The sequence below is a fragment of the Rhinolophus hipposideros genome, assembly GCF_964194185.1.
Source record: "Rhinolophus hipposideros genome assembly, chromosome: 6".
In the NCBI taxonomy this organism is placed as follows: Eukaryota; Metazoa; Chordata; class Mammalia; order Chiroptera; family Rhinolophidae; genus Rhinolophus; species Rhinolophus hipposideros.
In genome coordinates, this window is record NC_138052.1 from 28517197 (window position 1) to 28542630 (window position 25434).

Consider the following 25434-nt stretch of genomic DNA (forward strand, 5'->3'; position numbering starts at 1 on the left):
ACAGAAACAGACAAAAACAAAAACAGGTTATTCCCAATCAAAACCCAGCAAGTTATTTTATGGATATTGACAAACTAATTCTAAAGTTTATATGGAGATGCAAAAGATCCATAATAGATCATCACACAGAACAGCTAAGAGACTCCTAAGAGACTCGTGGAAGGATTACTTGAAGGTGCGCAAATTGGGCGAACAGGGGAAGTAGGAAGGGAGCGGAGTGGAAACGCGCGGTCTCCTGGTGGAATCAGGCCCACGTCGGCTGCGGCAGTGGCGGTAAACCGCAGCTCTAAAGACACAGGGAAATATAGAACACCGAGGAGTCCTTTGCTCATCACGCAGAACAGCGGGGAGACTCGTGGAGGAATTACCTGAGGGTGAGCGCTGATTGCGAGCAGGGGAGGAGGCAGGACAGCGAAGTAGAAGCGCGCTCCCCCCCCCCGCCACGGCGGAGCCGAGGCTGGCCGGCCGCCACGGCGCCCAGGATGGAGCGGAGACTCATGGAAGAGACTTAAACTGACCCCTGAACTGAGGAGTAGTGTCAGATTACAGAGGGGTGTCTGTGCTCAGGCGCTGGGAAGATTGGCAGCCAGCTCTGACCTCCGGAAGAGGCTGGGAGGAGGGGATTTTCGCTGGACGAGGAGAGAGGAGACTCCCACACCCCCAGCCACCACCTTTTCGGACCTGCAGGAGGAGTGTGACGTGGCTGGCCTGGGAGAGAGAAGACCCCTCCATCCCCAGCCCCCACCCTCTCTGGCTGGCCTGGGGCGGGGCAAGGGCGAAAGCACTCCCTGAGTTCAGCAGTAAGCGGCAGACGCAGCTCCCGGCTTTCAGCAGCTTAGAGATCTCCCGCCCGCCCCCTCCCACACACCCATGGAAGGAGGGCCCTAAGACTCAGGAGTACTGGGCACAGGGCTGGTGGAGCTACTCTCAGCGTGCATTTGTGCAGGAAAGGACAGAAACTGCACGGTCTCTCTGAAAACTGTCATCCAGACCCCTCAGCCCCTCGCATTTAAATCTACACTCCCAAATTCACTCTGGGCACCAGGTGACCAGCGCTGCCTGCGCAATAGGCAGGGAACTCTGGCACAGCAGAGGACAACCTGGAGATTACTTGGTGGGCTTAAGCTAAGACTGGTGCTGCTTTCTGTTTTGCTTTGCTTGGTGTGTTTTTTTTTTTTTTCTGCTTGTTGTGATTTGCTTTGTTCTGCCTTTATTTCTTTGATATCTTTGCCTATGTTGAGTGGGGATTGTCGGTTGTATTTTACATGTGAATGTACTTGATTTGTTTTCTTTGTTGTTGTTGTTGTTGTTGTACTTGGTAACTTGATTTGTGCTGAAACTGCCCTAACAGGGCCCAGCTTAAGAGGCACAAGATTCAACATATCCAGAAGCCAACTCTGGACCAAACCAGAGTACTACCGCGTTTGACCAACAAGTCACACACCCAGAGGGAATTTTCTGAAGGCACAAGAGCCCATAGAGGCCAAACCTCATTTAAGTGGCCAACCCTCACCCAGTAGAACACCCTGCGGTGGGCAGAGCCAAGTTTCACAACTAGACAGCCTAGGAGTTAAACTCACCTACTCACAAGCAAAAAGCAATTAAAGTTCTTCTTGAACAGGACAATATACTAAACACACGAACTACCTGTGGAGCACATGCAGAGAAGAACGAAGTAGTCCAAGTCAAATATAAAGGACACATACTACATAAGATAACCCAGCAAGAACTAAGAGCTCTAGGGGATCTTCCTAATACATCAAAGCAAACACAGAGAGTCAGTCAGAATGGGCAGACAAAAAAAACATGTCCCAAATAAAAGAACAGAACAAACCTCCACAACTGGAACCAAATGAAGCAGAGGTAACCAACCTGTCAGAGACAGAGTTCAGAACACTGGTGATAAGAATGTTTAAGGAGCTTAGAGAAGACATAAAGAAGGATATAGAAATCATAAAGAACAACCAGTTAGAACTAAAAAAGGATGTACAAATCTTAACGAACAACCAGCTAGAACTAAAGAACACAATTACCGAAATTAAGAACTCACTTGAAGGAATGACCAGCAGGTTAGATGAAGCAGAGGATCGAATCAGTGACTTAGAAGACAAGTTAGCAGAGATCACTCAAACTGAACAACAGAAAGAAAAAAGAATAAAAAACAAAGAAGATGGGTTAAGAGACCTCTGGGATAACATCAAGCGCAACAACATGCGCATCATAGGAATACCAGAAGGCGAAGAGAGGAAGCAAGGGATTGAGAACATATTTGAGGTAATAATATCCGAAAACTTCCCTAACCTGATCAAGGAAACCAACATACAAGCCCAGGAAGTGCAGAGAGTTCCGACCAGGATAAACCCAAATAGGCCCACACCAAGACACATTATAGTTAAAATGGCAAAGCTTAAAGACAAAGAGAGAATCTTAAAAGCAGCAAGAAAAAGGCAGAAGGTTACGTACAAGGGAACTCCCATAAGGCTATCAAATGACTTTTCTACAGAAACATTGAAGGCCAGGAGGGAGTGGCAAGAGATACTCAAAGTGATGGAACACAAAGGCCTACAACCTAGATTGCTTTATCCAGCAAGGCTATCAGTTAAAGTTGATGGAGAGGTAAAGAGCTTCCCAGAAAAGAACAAACTGAAAGAATTTATTACAACCAAGCCAGCATTGCAAGAAATACTAAAAGGACTTCTGTAAATAGAAGAAAGATGAAAACAGTTTACTACAAATTTAAAAATGGCAATAACTATGTACCTATCAATAATCACTTTAAATGTAAATGGATTAAATGCTCCAAATAAGAGACATAGGGTGGCTGAGTGGATAAGGAAGCAAGACCCCTGTATATGCTGTATACAAGAGACTCATCTCAGATCAAAAGACACACACAGGCTGAAAGTGAAAGGTTGGAGTAAGATATTTCATGCAAATGGAAGCGAGAAAAAAAGCTGGAGTTGCAATACTTATACCTGACAAAATAGACTTTAAAATGAAGAACATAGTAAAAGACAAAATGGGCATTATATAATAATAAAGGGATCAATCCGACAAGAGGACATAATCCTACTAAACATCTATGCACCTAACATAGGTGCACCTAAATATATAAAACAGGTACTGATGGACATAAAGACAGAGATCAACGGCAACACTATCATAGTAGGGGACTTCAACACACCTCTGACAACAAGGGACAGGTCCTCCAGACAGAAAATCCATAATGAAACAACAGCCTTAAATGATACTTTGGAGCAGTTGGATTTAATTGATATTTTCAGAGCATTTCACCCCAATGCTGCAGAATACACGTTCTTTTCAAGTGCACATGGAACATTTTCCAAGATAGATCATATGTTAGGACACAAAATAAGCCTGATAAATTTAAGAAAATTGAAATCATACCAATTGTCTTCTCTGACCACAGTGCTATGAAATTAGAAATGAACTACAGGGGAAAAAAACCAGGAAGACACACCAATTCGTGGAAGCTGAATAACATGTTACTAAATAATGAATGGGTCAAGCAGCAGATCAAAGAAGAAATCAAAAGATATCTCGAGACAAATGAGAATGAGAACACGATGACCCAAAATCTATGGGATGCTGCGAAAGCAGTCCTAAGAGGGAAGTTCATAGCACTACAGGACTACCTAAAGAAACAAGAAACATCACTAATTGACAGCTTATCTTCACACTTAAGGGATCTGGAAAAAGAACAGCAAAATAAGCCCAAAGGGAGCACAAGGAAGGAGATAATAAGGATCAGAGCAGAAATAAATGAAATAGAAACCAGAAAAACAATACAAAAGGTCAATGAATCCAAGAGTTGGTTCTTAGAGAAGATAAACAAAATTGACAAACCTTTAGCCAGACTCATTAAAAAAAGGAGAGAGAGGACCCAAATTAATAAAATCAGAAATGAAAGAGGAGAAGTGACAACAGACACCAAAGAAATACAAAAAATTTTAAGAAATTACTATGAGCAACTATATGCCAACAAATTTGACAATCTGGAAGAAATGGACAATTTTCTAGAGGCGCACAACCTTCCAAGCCTAACTCAAGAAGAAACAGAAAGCCTGAATAGACTGATTGCCACCAGGGAAATTGAATCAGTAATCAATAATCTCCCAACAAACAAAAGCCCTGGAACAGATGCCTTTACAGGTGAATTTTTCAAAACGTTCAAAAAAGAATTATCACCTATTCTCCTCAAGCTCTTCCAAAAAATCCAGAAGGAAGGAAGACTCCCAAACACTTTTTACGAAGCCACTATCACCCTGATCCCAAAAGCAGACAAAGACACCACAAAAAAAGAAAACTACAGGCCGATATCTCTAATGAACATAGATGCAAATATTCTCAACAAAATATTAGCGAACAGAATTCAGCAATACATTAAAAAGATTATACACCATGATCAAGTGGGATTCATCCCTGGTATGCAGGGGTGGTTCAACAGCCGCAAATTAATGTGATACACCACATTAACAAAATGAAAAATAAAAATCACACGATCATATCAATAGATGCAGAAAAAGCATTTAATAAAACACAGCAACCTTTTATGATAAAAACCCTTAAGAAAGTGGGAATAGAGGGATCATATCTTAACATAATAAAGGCCATATATGACAAACCCACATCTAACATCATACTCAATGGGGAAAAGCTAAAACCATTCCCCCTAAGATCAGGAACAAGACAAGGTTGCCCACTTTCTCTACTTCTATTCAACATAGTGCTGGAAGTTCTAGCCACAGCAATCAGACAAGAGAAAGAAATAAAAGGCATCCAAATTGGTAAGGAGGAAGTAAAATTATCACTATGTGCAGATGATAGGATACTATATATAGAGAACCCTAAAGACTCCACCAAGAAACTATTAGAACTGATAGATGAATTTAGTAAAGTAGCAGGATATAAAATTAATATTCGGAAATCAGTTGGATTTGTATATACCAATGATAAAATATCAGAAGGAGAAATTAAAAAAACAATTCCATTTACAATTGCTCCAAAGACTATAAAATATCTGGGAATAAATCTAACCAAAGATGTAAAATATCTGTACTCAGAAAATTATACGATTCTGAAGAAAGAAATGAAAGAAGACATAAATAGATGGAAACACATTCCATGTTCATGGATAGGAAGAATTAATATAGTTAAAATGTCCATACTGTCTAAGGCAATATACATATTCAACGCAATTCCTATCAAACTACCAACGACGTTTTTCACAGATATAGAACATATAATCCTGAAATTTATATGGGACCATAAAAGACCCCAGATAGCCTCAGCAATCTTGAGAAATAAGAACAAAGTGGGAGGTATAACAATACCTGATTTCAAACTATACTACAAGGCTACAGTAATCAAAACAGCATGGTACTGGCATAAAAATAGACACATAGATCAATGGAACAGAATAGAGAGTCCAGAAGTAAATCCATATGCCCATCTAATCTACGACAATGGAAGCAAGAATGTACGATGGGGTAAAGACAGTGTGTTCAATAAGTGCTGTTGGGAAACCTGGACAGACAACATGCAAAAAAATGAAGCTGGACCACCTCCTTACACCATATACAAAAACAAATTCAAAATGGCTTAAAGACTTAAATGTAAGATCTGAAACCATAAAATATCTAGAAGAAAATATAGGAAGAAACTTCATGGACATTACCCGGAGTAAGATTTTCACTGATATATCCCCTCGCACGAGGGAAGTAAGAGAAAAAATAAACATGTGGGGTTACATGAAACTAAAAAGTTTTTTTCACAGCAAAGGAAACCATCAATAAAACAAAAAGGGATCCGACTGAATGGGAAAAGATATTTGCCAATGATACATCTGATAAGGGATTAATATCACAAATCTATAAAAAAACTTAACTCCAAAAAAACAAACAACCCAATTAAAAAATGAGCAGAGAACTTGAGGAGACATTTTTCTAAAAAGGACATACAAAAGGCAAGAAGACATATGAAGAAATGCTCGACTTCACTAACCATCAGAGAAATGCAAATAAAAACCACAATGAGATACCACCTCACTCCAGTCAAAATAGTTATCATCAATAAATCAACAAACAACAAATGCTGGCGCGGATGTGGAGAAAAGGGAACGCTAGTGCACTGTTGGTGGGATTGCAGATTAGTGCAGCCACTATGGAAAACAGTATGGAGGTATCTCAGGAATCTGAAAATGGAACTACCCTATGATCCAGTAATTCCACTCCTAGGCAGCTACCCGGAGAAATCCAAAACTCCAATTCAAAAATCAGTATGCACTCCTATGTTTATTGCAGCACTTTACACAATAGCCAAGATATGGAAATAACCGAAATGCCCATCGGTAGATGACTGGATTAAGAAGCTGTGGTACATTTATACAATGAAGTATTACGCAGCCATAAAGAAGAAAGAAATCTTATCATTTGCAACAACATGGATGGATCTAGAGATTATTATGTTAAGTGAAATAAGTCAGAAAGAGAAAGACAAGTACCATATGATCTCACTTATATGAGGAATCTAAAGAAAAGAATATGTGAATGAACTAATCAGAGACAGTTTTGAGGACACAAAGAAAAAACCGAGAGTTGTTAGATGGGTGGGAGGGGGGGTTGGGGATAAGGGGGAAGGTGAAGGGATTAGGAAGCAGCTGGTAACCACAAGATGGCCTCAGGGTTTTTTGAAAATTAATTTGGGGAACGTATTCAATAATGTTGTAAAGATTTTGTTGGGTATCCGATGGACATGCGTCCTATTTGGGAGACCACCTCAGAGATAATGTGGATGCCTGATCATGGCATTGTACACCAGAAGCTAAACATTAATGAATGCCAACTATAATTTTATATATTTAATGTGATGGCTCAGTGTGAGGTCGGAGGAATAATGGATGGGGTGAGGGGGGTTCACAGTGTGAAGGATATAAATGATGAACGTCTAAGTATTACCTTGTCTTGTACACCTGAAACTAATAAAAAATAAATAAATAAATAAATAAATAGATCCATAATAGCCAACACAATATTGAAGGATAAGAACAAACTTGCAAGACTGATGCTACTCAACTTCAAGACTTCCTATAAAGCTACAGTAATCAAGACAACATGTCATTGCCAAAATAACAGACGTATAGATCAATAGAATAGAATAGAGAGCCCAGAAATACACCCCCATAAATATTATCAACTGATCTTTGAAAAAGGAGCAAAAATAATACAATGTTGCAAGATATTCTCTTCAATAAGTGGTGCAGGAAGAACTGGACATCCACGTGCAAAAAATAAAACTAGACACACACTTTACATCCTTCACAAAAACGAACACCAAATGGATCATAGGTCTAAATGTAAAACACAAAACTATAAAACTCCTAGAAGATAACATAGGGAAAAAACCTAGATGAACTTGGAAAAACCTAGATGAACTTCGGTTTAGTGATGACTTTTTAGATACAACACCAAAGACTTGATCTATGAATGACATAATTGATAAGCTGGACTTTATTAAACTTAAAAACTCCTGTTCATCAAAAGAATTACAAGACAAACTACAGACTGGTGGGAAATATTGGCAAAAGACACATCTCATTAAGAACTATTATTCAAAATGTACAAAGAACTCCTAAAATTCAACAACAACAAATAAAATAACCTGATTTAAAAAATGGGCCAAAGAGATCCAACATGGGAAGTAGATAAACATTGTGCCTACTTCCTTCCATGAACACATTAAAATTACAACTAAATTATACAACAATCAAGCTGGAGAATCGTCTGAAGTCTAGCTGAACAGGAGTTTTATAACTAAGCATATAAAGAAGCCAGGTAGAGACTGGTAGGAGGGGCAAAGATGTGAAACATACTGGCCCCAAACCTCCATGTGGCGGTTGAGAATCAGGAGGGATATCTCTGCTGAGGAGTTTCCCTCACAGAGAAGTGAGGGATCCCAGCCCCACACCAGGCTCCCCAGCCCAAAGTACAGATGCTGGGAAGAGGAACCGCCCACAACCTCTGGCTATGAAAAACAGTGGGGATTTTGACCATCTGGGAAGGCTGTGGGAAACCCAGACATCTTCTTAAATGAAAGGCACACAGACTCTCTCACTCCCAGGCACTCATCCTTGGCTCTGACAGAAGAACAGTGACTCAGGGACATTAGAGGCATATGGAAGAGAAACTGAGGTATGTGGCTTCAAGGCAAGGGTTGGAGGACATTTGCTGTTTTCCCTCTACAGGGTCCTTCTCCCATGCAGCCGGCAGGCAAGCGCCATCTTTCCTGTGTTTGAGCCCTCCTCTCCATAGCCAAATATGAATCTGAACTGGTTTGGTAAACTCTGCTAGGATCCTGTTCCACCCAACTCCTCCAAAGCCACAGGTACTTTCTTCCCAACCAGCTAGCCCCACCCACATTGCACAATTTCTTAGAAAACTCTCAAAGTCCCAGACCCCAGGAAGGTGGTGACTGGTCTCAGTGTGCTCTGAGATATTTGCTGAGTAACTCCAGGCTCAGCACTGACAACAAACCAGAATCTACATTAATCTTGTGACCACGACTATTCCCACTGTAGTGACTCCCACAGACCCTGCCTCACCCAACTTGCATACCACACAAGGCTTTATCAATGGCTGAACCTAAAACGAGCCAGCAGATGATAGAAGGGCTTGGGGTGTCCCAGCTTTTTGTGGAGCTATCAAGACTTTGTACTTATGGCAGACATCCTTGGTTCACAGTGTGGCCTCTCCCACATGACTCCAGATTTTGCACAGGCAGCAAACAACTGCAGATCACTTTGTAGCTACTACCAGGTAGTCCCCAGCCAGTCACAGGTAGTACGTGACCTGAGCCTGCATCAGAGCCCCTCCCAAGAGGCCCCAGAACCAACATGCTTGAAGGTTGGCTTCAGACCACAGCAGAGTACCACCCAATTAGTCCCCCAAGTGGTATACACAAAGGACGGCCTTAACAGGCACCAGAGCCTGCTGGGACAAACCCCACTCAGTGGGGTAAGCCTCCTGCACAATAGCCCATAAGTTGTCCTTGTGGCCAAACCCCATAGCCCAACTGTGTGAGGGTCAACCCCATCCACTGGCGTGCCAATAGGAATCAAGGCTCAAGTATAATAGGAGGGCACACACAACTCACACAAGAAACACTACTGGAGCACCCAGAGAAGATTATCTGAGAGACTGTGCCCAGGACCCACCCCACAGGGCACCTACTACATAAGGCCACATTCATAAGACTGGGAGACATAGCAGATCTATCTAATACATAGAAACAAACATAGAGAGGTAGCCAAAATGAGAAAACAAAGAAATATGCCCCAAATGAAAGAACAGTAGGAAACTCCAGGAAAAGAAGTAGACAAAATGGTGGCAAGCAACCTACCAGATACAGAGTTTAAAACAATGGTTATAAGGATGCTCAAGGAACTTGGTGAGAACTTCAACAAAGAGATAGCAAGCATGAAAAAGGGCACAGAATCCATAAAAAAGAACCAGTCAGAAGTGAAAAATATAATAACTGAAATGAAAAATGCACTAGAAGGCATCACCAGCAGACTATATGAAGCAGAGGACTGAATCAGTAATTTGGAAGAAAGTGAAGCAGAAAATACCCAATTGGAACAGGAAAAAAAAATATCCCCCAAGAAGAGGATAGTTTAAGAGACCTCTAGGACAACATCAAGTGTAACAACATTTGCATCATAGGGGTACCAGAAGGAAAAGTGAGAAAGCAAGGGATTGAGAATCTATTTGAGGAAATAATGATGGAAGACTTTCCTAACCTGGCAAAGGAAATAGACATACAAGTCCAGGAAGTGTGGAGAGTCCCAAACAAGATGAACCCCAACAGGCCCACACAAAGACACATTATAATTAAAATGGCAAAGGTTACAGACAAAGAGAAAATCCTAAAAGCAACAAGAGAAAGGCAACTAGTAACTTATAAGGGAGCTCCCATAAGATTTTAAGCTGATTTCTCAACAGAAACTTTGCAGGCCAGAATGAATTGGAACAAAATATTCAATGTGATGAAAAGCAAGGACCTACAACCAAGATTACTGTGCCAAGCAAGTCTATCACTTAAAATCGTAGAACAAAGAGCTTCCCAGACAAGAAAAAGCTAAGAGTTCATTACCACCAAACCAGTATTACAAGGAATGTTAGAAGGACTTCTTTAAGAAGGAAAGAAAAAAAAAAAGATAAAAATTATGAATTATAAAATGACAATAGCTACATATTTAGCAACAGTTACTTTCAATGTAAATGGATTAAATGCTCCAATCAAAAGACAAAGGAGAGCTAAATGCATAAGAAAACAAGACCCTTACATATGCTGCCTACAAGAGACTCACTTCAGATTAAAAGACACATACAGACAGAAAGTAAAAAGATGCAAAACGGTATTTCATGAAAATGAAATGAAAAAAAAAAAAGACAAAACAATAAAATCTGGAGTAACAATACTTATACCAGTCAAACTAGACTTTAAAACAAAGGCTATAACAAGAGACAAAGGAGGACCCAGTAATACTACTTCTGGGTATTTATCCAAAGAAACCAAAAATGCTACTTCCAAGGGATGTGTTCATTCACATGTTCATTGCAGCATTATTCACAATTGCCAAAATGTGCAGACAGCCTGGGTGTCCTTCAATGGATGAATAAAGAGGAAGTGGAACATATATGCAATGGAATATTACTCAGCTATGAAAGGGAATGGGTTCTTGCCATTTGATGCAGCATGAATGGACCTAGAGGGTATTGTGCTGGGTGGAGTATGTCAGAGAAAGACAAATACAGTGTGATTTCAATTATACGTGAAATCTGAAAAACAAAATAAACACTCAAAACAGAAACAAACTCATACATAGAGAAAACATTTTGATGTCCAGATGGGAGGGAGGTTGGGGGTGTGAGTGAAAAAACGGGAAGGGATTAAAAAGTACAAATTGGTTATAAAGTAGTTATGGAATGTGGGGTATGGCATAAGGAATATAGTTACATATATTGAAATAACTATGTATGGTACTAGATGGGTTTTAGATTTGTTGGGGTGATAGATTGGCGATAATTGGGGGCAGGGTGAAAAGGTGAAGGGATTAAGATGTACAAATTGGTATTTACAAAATAGTCATGGAGATGCAAAGTAAAGCATAGGGAATATAGTCAATGATACAGTAATAACTATGTATAGTACCAGGTGGGTACTAGACTAGTCAGAGGGATCACTTCTTAAATTATACAACTGTCTAAGCACAATGCTGTACACCTGAAATTAACATAAAATAATAACGAATGTCAACTGTTATTGAAAAATTAAAAAGGGGGGAAAAGGTGAAGGGGAATAAGAGGTCCAAATTTCCAGGTATAAAATAAATAAGTCATGGGGATGTAATATACAGCAAAGGAAATATAGTCCATAATATTGTGATAGCATAATACAGTGTCAGATGGTTGCTGGACTTATCATGGTGATCATTTCTTTAGGTATATAAATGTTGACTAACTATAGTGTATACCTGAAACTAATATAATATTGTATGTCAGCTATATTTTTAATAAAAATCCTTTAAAATCTAAATAAAAATAAATAAATATATGTTAAAAATAACATAAAATTAAGAAACATGGAAGAAAAATTAATATATAACATAACTGCTGGATTGAGAATGCACTGGATACAACACATTAACACAACACTTTAACTATGTGTTAATTGTTAATAATGCTTCCTGTATCTTAAACAGCATATGAACAAGTGTAATTTCATAGGACATGGCTTTTATTAAAAAGAAGAAAAGAGGAGCCAAAGTTCTTAACAAACACCTCACACCAAAGAAGATATGCAGATGGCAAACAGCTTATGCAAAAATGCTCCACACGTCATCAGAGAAATACAAATTAAAACAACAGTGAGATACTACCACACGACTATTAGAATATCCAAATCCAGGACACTGACAAAACCAAACACAGGCAAGGACATGGAGCAACAAGAATGCTCATTTATTATACCCACAAAACAATCTTCCACATGGATGTTTATAGCACCTTTATTCATAATTTCCAAAACTTGGGGCAGCCAAGATGTCTTTCTGTAGGTGAACAGGAAGGCTGTGGTCCATCCAAACAATAAAATATTTATTCTGCACTAAAAAGAAATGAGCTATCATGCTATGAGAAGGCATGAAAAAAATTTAAATGCATATTATGAAGTGGAAAAAGCTAACCAGAAAAGGCTACAAAGAGTATGATTCCAACTATATGAAATTCTAGAAAAGGCAAAACTACAGAGATCCTAAAAAGATCAGTTGTGTGCTGGGGTCAGAGGGCAGTGGTGGAGAGATGAATAGGCAGAGCACAGAGATTTTTAGGGCAATGAAATGCTCGGTATGATATTATAATGGTGGGTATATATCATTATAAAAGTGTCCAAACTCATACAATATACTACACCAAGAGTGAACCATAATATAAACTATGAACTTTGGGTGATTATGATGTGCCAACGTAGCCTCATTTTGGTAAATGTACCATTCTAGCAAGGGATACTGATAATGGAGAAGGCTATTTATGCGTGAGGGCAAAGGGTAAATGGGAAATCTCTGTACCTTCCTCTCAATTTCATTGTCAACCTAAAACTCATCTAAAAAAAAAATAGATTTTTAAAAAATTAGATTATTAGAAAATATTCAGATTAAAGCATAGAGTGAAAATAAAAGATGGAAAACACAGAAAAGAGCATACAACCCATATAAGAAATTTATTTGCAATTACAGGAGAGGGAAGAAGAAAAAAAGATGGAAGAAAAAGTAATATTTAATTATATAATAGCTAAAATTTTCCAAAACCAAAGTCAGCAAGCCACCGATTCAAGAACCTTCCTATATGATCAATTCATAAAAAACCATGCTTTGGTATATCACAAACTACTATAAACCAAAGACAAAGAAATAATCTTTAAAGCAGCCAGAGCTGGGGGAGGGAGGATTATATATAATCTATAATACATATAACCTACAAAGCAACAGCAAGTAGACTGACAAATGATTTCTCAATATAAACAACCAGAACATAAAAATGGAAAGACACATTTAAAGAACTGAGGGGTGGAAGGGGAGAACATGCCAACCTGTGTCAAAGTGAAGATAAATAAAATTCAGAATAATAAGTGCCAAAACACTATAGAAAAAAAAAAAGGAAAAGAGAGCAACTGGACACTAACTTTAAAAAAGAAATCTTCATTTAGAAAAATATGATTGTAGATGATAGTTGTAAATTTAGCATCTTCTGGGATGGTTTTGCTCTCCATGATAACTGCAGATTAGAATGTTGCTATGGACCAGTCTTCTCACAAGGAGGTAGCTTGAGAAATAAAAGGAGCTATTTGAGAAAGAACATGTGAATGAATTATCAAAAATCCTTCACAACTGTCTTAATTTATTCAGGCTACTACAACAAAATTAACTTAGACTGGGTGGCTTAGACTACAAATGTGTGTTTCTCACAGTTCTGGAGATCCAGGCACCAGAAGATTTGGTGTCTGGTGAAGGCGCACATCTATTGTAACTACCACTATTGTCATGGAGTAGGTTTGGATACAGAGAATTCAACAAAGATGTGTTGCTTTTAGATATGTAAATGTACATTAAAGTTGATTTTTACTCTCTGCTCCCCTGATCCACATACTCTACTCCCCAAATATAATTAGGTCCAATAATTGAATAATATACAAGCATAAAAATAAAACTTTCAAAGTATTACTGAAATCTTATAAGGATGATGGATGCTTTGTGACGCAGATTATAACCATTATCTCCTACTGAGAATCTCTCATTGCTTCTTTTTAACATCTGAGGTATTTTTGTGTGCGTGTGTATGTTGTTTTTTTTTAAAGAAAAGGTGTTGTGACGTATTTTAACAATTACTAAGTATTTGTGTGCATTAGGGAAGGGCAGTTAATAGGAGACCTGCTGATTATTAAGTATCTAACACACATCAGATAGTGTACTAAGCACTTTAGCTGAATTATTTCATTCTCAAGACAATCCTATCACATATTGTGACCCCTTTTTAAAAAAAAAAACAGAAATTAAAGGGAGGGGAGTAAATTTTTCAATATTGCACAGCTAGAAAGTAACAAGGTCAACAAAATAGGACAAAAATGTTAACATTATTTGTGGTTCTCAATTAGAAATACTTAAGAAATCACATGCTTGATATATTTACTAATTGATATATGAATTTTTAGGTATAGTAGGCATTTTGAATGCAAGGATCTTGGGATGGAGCATGAATTCTAAGAGCAGAGCGGTTAGTAGAACTTTTTGTAAAAATGAGAGGGTCCTATATCTGCAAACCCAGTGTAGTAGCCATTGTCAAGGAGGCTATCAAGCACTTGAAATGTGGCTAGTGTGACTAAGGAACTGAATATTTAAATTTTATTTAAAATTGAATAAATTTCAATTTAAATAGCCACATATAGCTAGTGGGTACCAGATTGGGCAGTGCATTACTAAAGCATTTGGATATGATTAAGAAAATAATGATAATGTTACCGAAGGGTACAAAATTATATGGCTTATCAGATGTGTGTGGACTGGATTGCATGCTTCAAAATATACATGTCCTCAGAGACAATTACCAGGGCCATTTGTGTTACAAATTTTAACAGAAAGATACAAAAAGGCCTTGAATTTTTGAAAAAAAATAGATCAAACAGATTCTATACATAAGACAGTGTAAAGTCTATTCTGAACCAACCCCTTTGAAATAAGTCAATCTCAGGGTTTGAGCCAGCTACATCATAAGAGTTATTTCTACCAGTGTTACAAAGAAATAAAAGTTTTGAAAGATGACCTCCATAATAAAGTACTAAAAAAGAAACAAAGTGAAACTATCAGTGTGAAGGGGGAAAAAAAGATCCCTGAAAATACTGCATGTTTCCCAAATCGCTTTGACAGAGACTCAACAGGGAACTAATCCTGAATGACTAGAGAGAGATGGCCTCTGCAGTGACCTTCAGAGGGAGAAAGCACCCTATAAAGATGCCCTAAGTATAAAAAAGAAAAAAATAGATCTTTATTTTCTTCAGGCTGCTTTTAACCCTGTTGCTTTTTTACCCCCCAGTTTAGTGAAACATCATCAAAAATTAGGAGATCTGTAGTCTGGGTCCAGCTCTGATTAACTCCATGACCCACCCAAGTTATATAATTTCTCTGTGCCTCTACTTGCCTATGAAAAGAGATTGGTCAAATGATGTCTAAAATTGCTTCCAACTCTGGCACTCTAGGTCTTCAATAAATGTTTCCTTTGTCTTTTAAAGATTTATGCCTAGATCAGATACTACAAACCAAACTGCAGTATGTATAATATATAAACACAAAGTTTGCCTGAGCTGGTATATAAAAGCTATTACATGCACTCTTGTGTGAAACTTGAAAAACCTCTTGAAACATGGTTTGAGGATAGATCTTCACCTCGTATTGTCAAACGTCTGCTTTTTTTTTTAAACCTCTCTGTGGGTGGGGTGGGGGCGGGGGCAGTATACTCTAAAGATGTGATTAATTTACAGTTCACCCTATAAAAAGTGAGACGATGTGGTCCCTACAGTCACTTGTTTCAGGGTCACAGCAGTTTTATCTACCAAGCTTAAACAGTGAACTTGGAATGATTCACACGCCCCCTTTCAGTCCAAAGTCATTAAGTTGTTAAGCAAATTGTAAAAGTTCATTGAATAGTCACTCTTCCCATGCATGTTAAGAGCAGTGGAGACTGAACTTCCTCCTCTCTGTCCATGAACACAAATAAAAATTAAAACATTTATGACTGTTTGGGTCTGATATGAAGTAATTCTTGTCCTTGATGTTGCTTTCCATCTTTGGACAAGCTTACATATTGACATCTCTCATACAATGAATCAAGGAATTTGAGCTCACGGCTCCCTTATGACTATTAAATCTTAAAATTCCAGACTGTGAGCAAGAGTGCAGTAATAGTACCAATTAGTAAAAAATCAAAGAAACCATATCTGAGTCGGTCCAAACACATGTGTCTGGAAGAGACACCTAAGGACCTTGCACGTGAAGCACTCTTAGAAAATTTACAATGGACCTGTCCTCAAGTTGCTTTGTTTTGGAACAGAGTAAGCTTGGAAATAATTACAGTGACGAAGTCAGTTTCCCCTGGACCTGAATCTTGGCATTGCCAGGAAACTTAATGCTGTTTAAAATGCTGCCAAGAACTGTTGGCTAGACCCTACACAGTTCTAAAAAAAAGTGATCTCTATAGTCATGTAAATCCCTATTGCCTCAAACCCCACAATGACTAACAATTATCTTACAATTGACAAGATTTTCAGCACAGTGTGTTGGAAGGGATCTATCATTTGCAGAGATCTTGGTCTCTTTATAAGTACCTGGGAGTTCTGCCAGACAACAGACTTAAGTCGTTACTGCTGGACTGCTGGATGGAAACGTAAAGATATATTTATTCTACATTATATAGCCATGGCTACTCAGGGGTGGGCAGTACAAATGGGTTTTTCTTTTCATGCTATTAATTATAAATTGGGAAAACCAGAAAACAGATCAATTAAAGCCAAGTTAGCCCAGCTAAAGAAAGTGCTTGGCACTTTCCTTTATGAAACGTGGCAAATATGAACATGTCAAACCCAAAGAGAAAGAAACTAAATAATGAAGATTATTTTATCATTCAATGTTCTTTCTAATACTTAAATAATTAATAATGAAAAAAACTTAATATGTCCACTCTTGGTTCAACTGTTTTCTTCTGCTAAAACCACAAGGTGCCAAATGTCTTCTTTTTGTAGCTTTGTTAACAGCTAAAGGCTAATCTCTGGCAAGATTCCTATTGGATTTACAACAAGGTAGCTTTTTGTTTCTGCTATATTTGAGTCTGTTAGTCATTTAAGTTATAATATCTCTCTGGATTCCATAAATATGGAATCCAGATAGAAAGGATCTGATTCCATTCTATTTCATAAATTTAGTTCTTATATATTTTTTAAAGGTCACAATTAGTTTTCTTTCCCTTATTGAATATGCAGACTATGATTAGAAATGGAATTTCTAGACAGTTCAGCAAGTAGCTCAAGATGCTGCTGAGTGTAGCATTATAAATAATTTACAACTTATGAAATGTTTAATAATGTCTCCTAACAAAAATGCAAAATTAATTCTGCATGGCAATATACCATGCTTGATGCTAAAATAAATATAGATATTAATGTGAGCATTTGTTAGATAAAGATATCACTTCATGGCATATTTACCAACGTCAAAAGTGGGAAATTACACACTTTCACTAGAGGTAGAAAATTATCTGCCAATAATAAAATATTTGATTTTCAAAATAGAAATGTAATAAATAGACGCATATCCACCTATGTTTGCAAAGCATTTCTCACCTCTAAAACATTGCTAATTTCAATATAGCAGATACCCTCTCTGTTGTAATAGGATGAGTAAATGAAAAAAGATTATAAAAGCTTAATAATTATCTAAGAATTGATTAAACACAGAAAGTACACTTTGAATGAGTGGGTAAGTAAATTTAAAGGAATGTTCATTTCAGAGGAAGAAATCATCAAGATGAATTTCTGTCTAAATGCTCAAGCACTTGATCATTTGCTTTTTATACATTTATTTAAATACACCCCTTCATGTGAACAAAATTTAACTTTCTCAAGTAAAACAATTTTGAAAAACTTAAAGTTTGCCATCCCTATGATCCATTTCCTGAGATAAACCCACTGAAGTTTCATTAATGTCAATAGAAATCTTGTATCTGATACCACTGGAAAGAAAGCCCTCATATATCATTTCAATTTGTAATTTGTATTAATCTTCTGTTATGCTAGGAAAGTGTGTTTGTGTGTGTGTGTGTGTGTGTGTGTGTGTGTGTTGAATAAGAAAAAAACTATTCTCAGCCCTACCATTTATTCAACAGATGATATACAATATAATATTTTCTTTTTCATTTACTTACTAAAGCAAAAAACAACAGAAGCTCCCCACTAGCGATTGGAGAAATATAAGGAAGGGTGAGTGGAAACATGTGGAGGCGATGACTGATAACAATGATATTGTTACTATTAATAAGACATTTCTTGATATAGGAAACATATATTTGAAAATTTCACCCATGACAAAATTCAAACAACAATACCATTTAAGTTTATGAGTCTTTAAGAGATTACTACAAAAATTGCCAAAATGTGATGAAAGCAGCTTGCAAAAGTATACACATTTTCCATACGAATTTCAAAGCAAGCATCCTAAATAAAATGATAGCAGGTAATGTACATTAAAACAATAATTTAATCACATGTATTAAAATGTTAATAAATTTATTATGACATTTAAAAAAAATATACCCAGAATGTAAGAATGATTTAATATTAAAACACTTAATGATATAATTTACATTAAGAGAAAATATCACATTGTCATTGCAAAAATTAAAATAATGAATATATTAAAATTCAATTGACATTTCTAATTAAAAAAATAAACTCAATCAGAATGCTATAATCTTCTTTGAGAGTGACAAATATACATATTTAGAAAAAGCACATTTAATTGACATTTACTTAATCAACTTCTAGGAATTATAATTGCTCAGCTTCTCTCTAAAAAAATTATTGTCATGGATTTATGAATGCTGGTGATAGGCCACTCTTCAATGGGCTCACTCATTTCTGCTCTAACTTGATAAGTGTATACAAAATTCTAGGTACCAAATCCTGTTTATACCAATCATACTATGCTTTAATAACATAAGTCAATTATATACTACAACAAGCAATAAAATATGTGCCAAAAAAAAAGCATTATTGTTTCTAAAGAAATTAAATTCTTTGGAATGATCCAATAAGTGTGAACCATTAAAATGTACTTCAGAAAACTATAATGGTTTGGGATAAAGTTATAAAGTTTAAAAGTATTATAATATATGGCTTCATAAATACCTTAAAATTTCAAGTACTTAAAAATCACATAAATTACAGACAATGTTTTATGGGTATGTTTTATGTTAAAGACAGAATGTAAATCTACAATCAGCAGCCCATATTCAAATAAAATGCCTTGATTTTATAACAAAAGTGTGTCAAATTAATAATTAATAGTAAAAATATGAAATTAAGTAATTAAGTAAAAATATGAAATTTGAGGTATAAATAATTTTTTAAAGACTTAATGTTTTGAACTGCTTTTAAATTAATCTAAACTCTAGTGGTTCTAAGAAATAAGAAGCTGATGTACAATATTATGAAACATTAAACGTTTCAATTAAATATTAACTGATTAATTTCCATTAAATTTAGAAATAGGGCAACAATATGCTTCTTGAAGTTATAATTAATACATTTACACAAAAGAATAAAGTAAATATAGCTATTAGAAAAGAATAGGCAAAATTGTCATTATTTTCACATGCAAAAATTTCGTTACAGAAATACTGGCAAATATATTACAAAAACTATTTGAAAAATAGGAGAATTTTTTTATATAATCAGGTACCTGATTATACATGTATATATAAAATCAAATACCTTAAAAATACATATAAATATAATATATAAATTATGTATATAACAAATATATAATATATAACTATAAAATATATAAATATATGTATATGTAGATATACATATATATATACCGATAGATGAGAGAGAGAGAGAGAGAGAGAGAGAGAGAGAGAGACTTCAATAGTTTTTCTTTGCATAAACAGTGGCCCATTTGAAATTATAATTGATGAGAGTTCACACTCATATTACTTTTTAAAGATTAAATATTTAGGAATAAATTTAACAAGAAATGAATTCAATTTGAAATTCCACTGGAAACGAGGAATTTCCAGTCAAGTTGCAGTTAAATTTTCAGACTTCCTCATTAATCCATACATAAAACAGTAATATGTAAAATATAAAACTGAAAATTTTCAAAAGAAATAGCCACCTACACACGTGCACAGCAACATACACAAAGGGAAGCATCTCCACGGAGAAAAACTGAAACAGGAATCCAATGTAATGCAATGATGAAGGCTGTCGTTTGCCTAGCTCTGATTTCAGAAGCAAAAAGAGACAGGTATAAGTTCATTTTCTCCAGCATGCTAAGCAATAAAGGTGTTTCATAGCAGGTAGAGGATTGGACCCAGAGTCAGTTTATTTGAAAAGTGGAGCTGGAACAAAATTCACCCTCATATATATAGACATCAAAAGAAGCTAAAGCTGTTTTCTATCTTGATCTAGGTTTGTAAGAAGCTGACCATCAAGCACAGCTGAAGCAAATAGACTAGCTTTATAGGCAGCCCCTGGCCAAACAGTTTTCACCGGGGACGACTATATCTGGAATGTCCCCCAATGTCACCATAAGATGGAAGCTTGAGCTAACAATGAAAGACGCATTCTGGACTATCAGTCCCAGGACATACTGTAGAGAATAAACAAACAAACAAATAAATAAATAAATAAGAAATGGTGAGTACAAAGAGAAAAGAATCCACTCAAAAGGTAAATAAAAATTAGCAAACACATAAGAAAAACCTGATTCTTACCATACATATTTTCATCTCCAGTATACAGGTAAAGTAAGTTCAGGATTGTATTTTCTTACAGTTTGGGGAAGAAATTTATGCAGATGTTAGCTATGCTGCAACCATTGTCCTAAACTACACAAACACCCCATAAAATTACCTTGAATATAAGATTCAGTAGTGTAAAGAAGGCAACCTTCCTCAGTTAATTTAAAATTTCATTGTGGTTCCAACCAAATTTCCAAAGTATTTGTTTGGGTGTTTGTTTATAGTACAGATTTTTAAGGTGGGGATAGGATCTGACAATCTATTTTAAAGATCATTTGGAAGGATTAATAAGTTAAACTATCCCTGAAAATGTACATGGTTGGGGAAGAATAAGATAAAAAGTTAACGCTATTCAGTATCCCAAAGATTTATCATAAAATGAGTTAAAACAATGTGGTACTGGTCAGGAGTAGGTAGGCAGACCAATAAAACAGAATGGGGACCTTCAGATATAACTCAAATACATATTACATATTGGTTTGTGACAAAGGCATCATTTCAAATCATAGAGGAAAAGAGAATTTACTTAATAAAGTGTGTTAGGACATGTGCAAGGTCATGTGGGCAAAAACAAAATTAGATCCCTACATCGTCCCATACATATTTCGAGATAATGAAATTTCCAAATGTAAATTTTAAACCAGTAAATGAATAAATGTACTATAAGAAAACATAGGAGATTGTTCTTCATATAATATTAGAGTGGAGAAGGACTTTCAAAGCATGCATAAAATTCAGTGGACAGAAGTTACACTTTGGTAAAACTGACTACATATAAATCTACAATTTCTGCATAGCAATTAGTATCGTTGACAAAGTTGAAAGATAGCAAATTGGAGAAAATACTTGAAAATATACAGTAATGGACTATTTCCTTTAATATAGAAAGACCTCTCTCAAACTGTGAAAAAGATCAACAAAGCAATAGAAATGTTTACACAAAATCTGAACAAACAGTTCACAGGGGGAGATAAAATATAAACATAGCTAAAGATGTTGGACTCAAAATTAAACTGAAGATAAAGTTTGACACCTGAGAGATTGATATTCTCTAGGATTTATTCTCAGCTCCCCAATTTTTATCCTTTTCTTCACTTTCTGAGTGGACTCAACCACATCCAGGACTTCAATGAACACATACATTCCGGTCAAATATTCATCACAGACTGTCTTCTAAGTTCCAGACTTCTCCCCTTATCTTAATAGCCTTGCCAGTTCTGCCCCTTAGTATATTCTTAAACCAGTGTTTCCTAAATAAAAGATAGCAATCCTTTAGTTGGTCATGAAATCAATTTAACAGGTTAATAATAGCATTGTAAAAAGAAAATATTACTAAGAGAAAGACGCAACTCTGGAAAGGCTGCATACAGTATGATTCCAACTATATGACATTCTGAAAAAGGCAAAACTATGGCAACAGTAAAAGAAACCGCAGTTGCCAGGGATGGGGAGGGGGAGGAGTGAATAAGTAGAGCACTGGGGATTTTTAGGATAGTGAAACTATTCTGCATGATGTTATAAAGGTGGATACATGTGATTACAGATTTTTTTAAAAAACCCATAGAATTTGCAACACAAAGAGGAAAGCCTAATGTACACTGTGGACTTTGGTTTATCTTTTTAAAGAATAGAATTCCTCCAAAATTCATTCGTTGAAGTCCTGACCTCTAGTATTTCAGAATATGACTCTATTTAGAGATGAAGCTTCTAAAGAGGTAATTAGCATAAAATCAAGTCACGTGGGTGGGCCCTAATCCAACATGACTGGTATCTTTATAAGAAAAAATTAGGACACAGAGATGCGAGGAGGTAAGACCATGGGAAGACAGAGGGAGAAGGCGGCCATTAATAAACCAAGCTGAGAGGCCTGGAATAGACCTTTCCCTCATGGCCCTCAGAAGAAACCAAACCTGCTAACACCTTGACTTCAGACTTCTAACCACCTGAACTGTGAGAAAATAAATTTATTTTGTTTAAGCCACCCGCTCTATGGTACTGTTATGGCAGCCCTAGTAAACTAACACAAATAGTGTAGCATAGTATGGTTATAGGATAGAAAATTGAGTACATAACAGGCAGTAGGAGTAAATACTGTTTATTAAAACATAATTTCAGGTGTGGGGAGTGTGTGCACATAGGTGTGTGGACTGAGCCATGTATGCATATTTCCTAATAGAGGTCATAATTAGAAAAGTTTAGAAAACATGGATCAAAACTATCCACTCTTTATCCTTCTCCATTACAAATACCTTAGTTCAGGCTTTCATCATTTCTTACTAAGATTGCTTCAAAAATTCCCTATATGATCCCTGTGTTTACTCCCTTATTAAACAAATATACTCATATGTGGAGGAATAACTATGTGCCAGACACTGGTTAAGATCCTAAAAATATAGTGGTGAATAAATAGACCCGGTCCCTGCTCTCATTCACTGAGTCCAATGCCCCCACTGCCACTATTGGCCCCTCCTATCCACTCTCTACAGCACTGAGAGGAATCCTAAAACATATTTGATCTCTCTAGTCTGCTCAATACCCACCAATGACTTGCCAATAAGTTTTGCAAAAAATGCAAACTCTCCCAGGAGAGCTTTCATGATCTGAGGCCTGCCTGTAATTAGGCTCATCTTTCATGGTACTCACCTATCTCCAATGTCCTAGATGTGTCAAACGATGTGCATTACACCTCCCCACATATGATGTTGACCTCTCAGACCTCTATGCCTTTGCATAAGCTTCAGCCTCTGACCGCCCCCCTCACCCTGTTCACTTAGATAACTTACAGTTCTGCTTCAGCTCAGATGTACCTTAGCACCCTCCAACCTGTGCTCTTTACTCCTAGCTGCTGCTTTGTCTCCTTCAGAGGGCCTTCACTGACCACCCTACACTAAATTAGCAGCCTGACCACATCACACTATTTTTTTGACTGTCTTTTTCACTCCTTTTGTGAGTTCACTGAGAGTAATAATGTTTCTTTTCTTGCTTTTCCACACATTAGCACATTTCCTGGTACATAAATAAATGGATGAATAGAGGAAGGATAGATGGATAGACACTTGACTAATTCTATGTGAATCTGTGCCAGCTAATAATAAAATCATTCATCAAAAATTTTTGAAAAATGATCGTAATATATAATGAAAACATGCTACGCTACTGACATACAAAGAAGAGATAAAAATTTTAGAAAAGTATAAATTGCAATAATTAAAGTAAGGGATTTCACTAGACTATATTATGACTTAACCTGCATTTTATGAAACATTTTACTTAAAAATTCCTAGTAACAATAATTAAAATTGATTTAAATATTTTAATGATATCTAGGAGTGAATCAGCTTATTCTCTAGACACCAAACAATGCACACATGAGATTTTATTGAGGAGTTCTCTCCCAAGCGCTTAAATAACCTGTTGTTTTTTCTTAATATAACAATAAACTAGTAACATGAATAGTGGAGATGATATTAGAAAAAATAACATCTATCTTGGCAAAATATCACATGTATATCGTATGTTGTAAATGTGAGCTTACCAATACAATGTAATCTAACTATGCAGGATTTTGATTATTGGCTAAACTAAAGGTTTGGGTTTATCAATCTGTTGTTATCTAACTACTATATCCTGAAGATCATTAAAATGGAAGGGAGCGTCCAAGTGCTAGTGTCAAATTTTGCTTAGGTGGCAGTCCATCCTGATAAATCTATGCCTTCCAGATACCCACACTTTTGTAACAGTGCTCATCTTACATTACTCAGCAGTGCTAAGAAAAAAAGAAAGAGGAAATGAAAGGAAAAACAAAGGAATAAAACTTGTGTGTCCTAGCCCAGGTTTCCCTTTCTGAAATGTGAATAAATTTGTAGAATTTTACAACAATTATTCTTTGAAGAAAACTAGAATGCTTTTAGCTAGCCCTATTTTCAGAATGGAACATGTGATGATAATTGTACATATCATTTAATCACCTACTAGACAGAGGAACTGAACCTGTAGTAGCAAAATCTACACGATAGTTTATGATTTCACACCATTTGTTAATTTTATGAATAGTTGCTGTGTAACCTAATTCCCTGTCTCCCTCTCAGAACTGCAGGAAATATCTTAATTGTAGAACTTGACACCAGAGCTAGAAAAATATATCTGTATCTGAATGGGACCTATTGATGTTAAAGATCAGCTTTCCAGGACAGAGAGCAGAGTGGAAAAGGATAGATAGTGGACCTAGGGGGCAAAGAAAATATTTGGCATATCAATAAGGTAAGAAAACATATTGGATAATTCACATAATAAATATCAGGTGTGAATACTGCAATAGCTACTGAGTATCCATGGGAGACCTCAGCATACCAAACCTCTAACCAACTGAAAAATACCGATATTGTCTATGAATTCATGATGCATTGGACACACTCACTTTTACATTCTACCACCTTGCTCTTCCTAGACCTTCACTGTACAGTGAATCGTAAGCCAAATTTCCCTCCAAATCCAACCTATCACTATTACTGACTACATTTAAGAGCATAGAGATCGATTATTTCTTAGCCTACCACTTCCCATGGACAAGTCTTGGGGAGTACCTACTGTGTTTCTTGGAAAATAAGACTTAGCCGAAGAATCAGCCCTAATGCGTCTTTTGGAGCAAAAATTAAAATAAGACCCGATCTTATATTACATTATATTATATAAGACCTGTTCTTATATTAAAGACCCGGTAAAGACCGCATCTTATATTAATTTTTGCTCCAAAAGACACATTAGAGCTGATTCTCCAGCCAGTTCT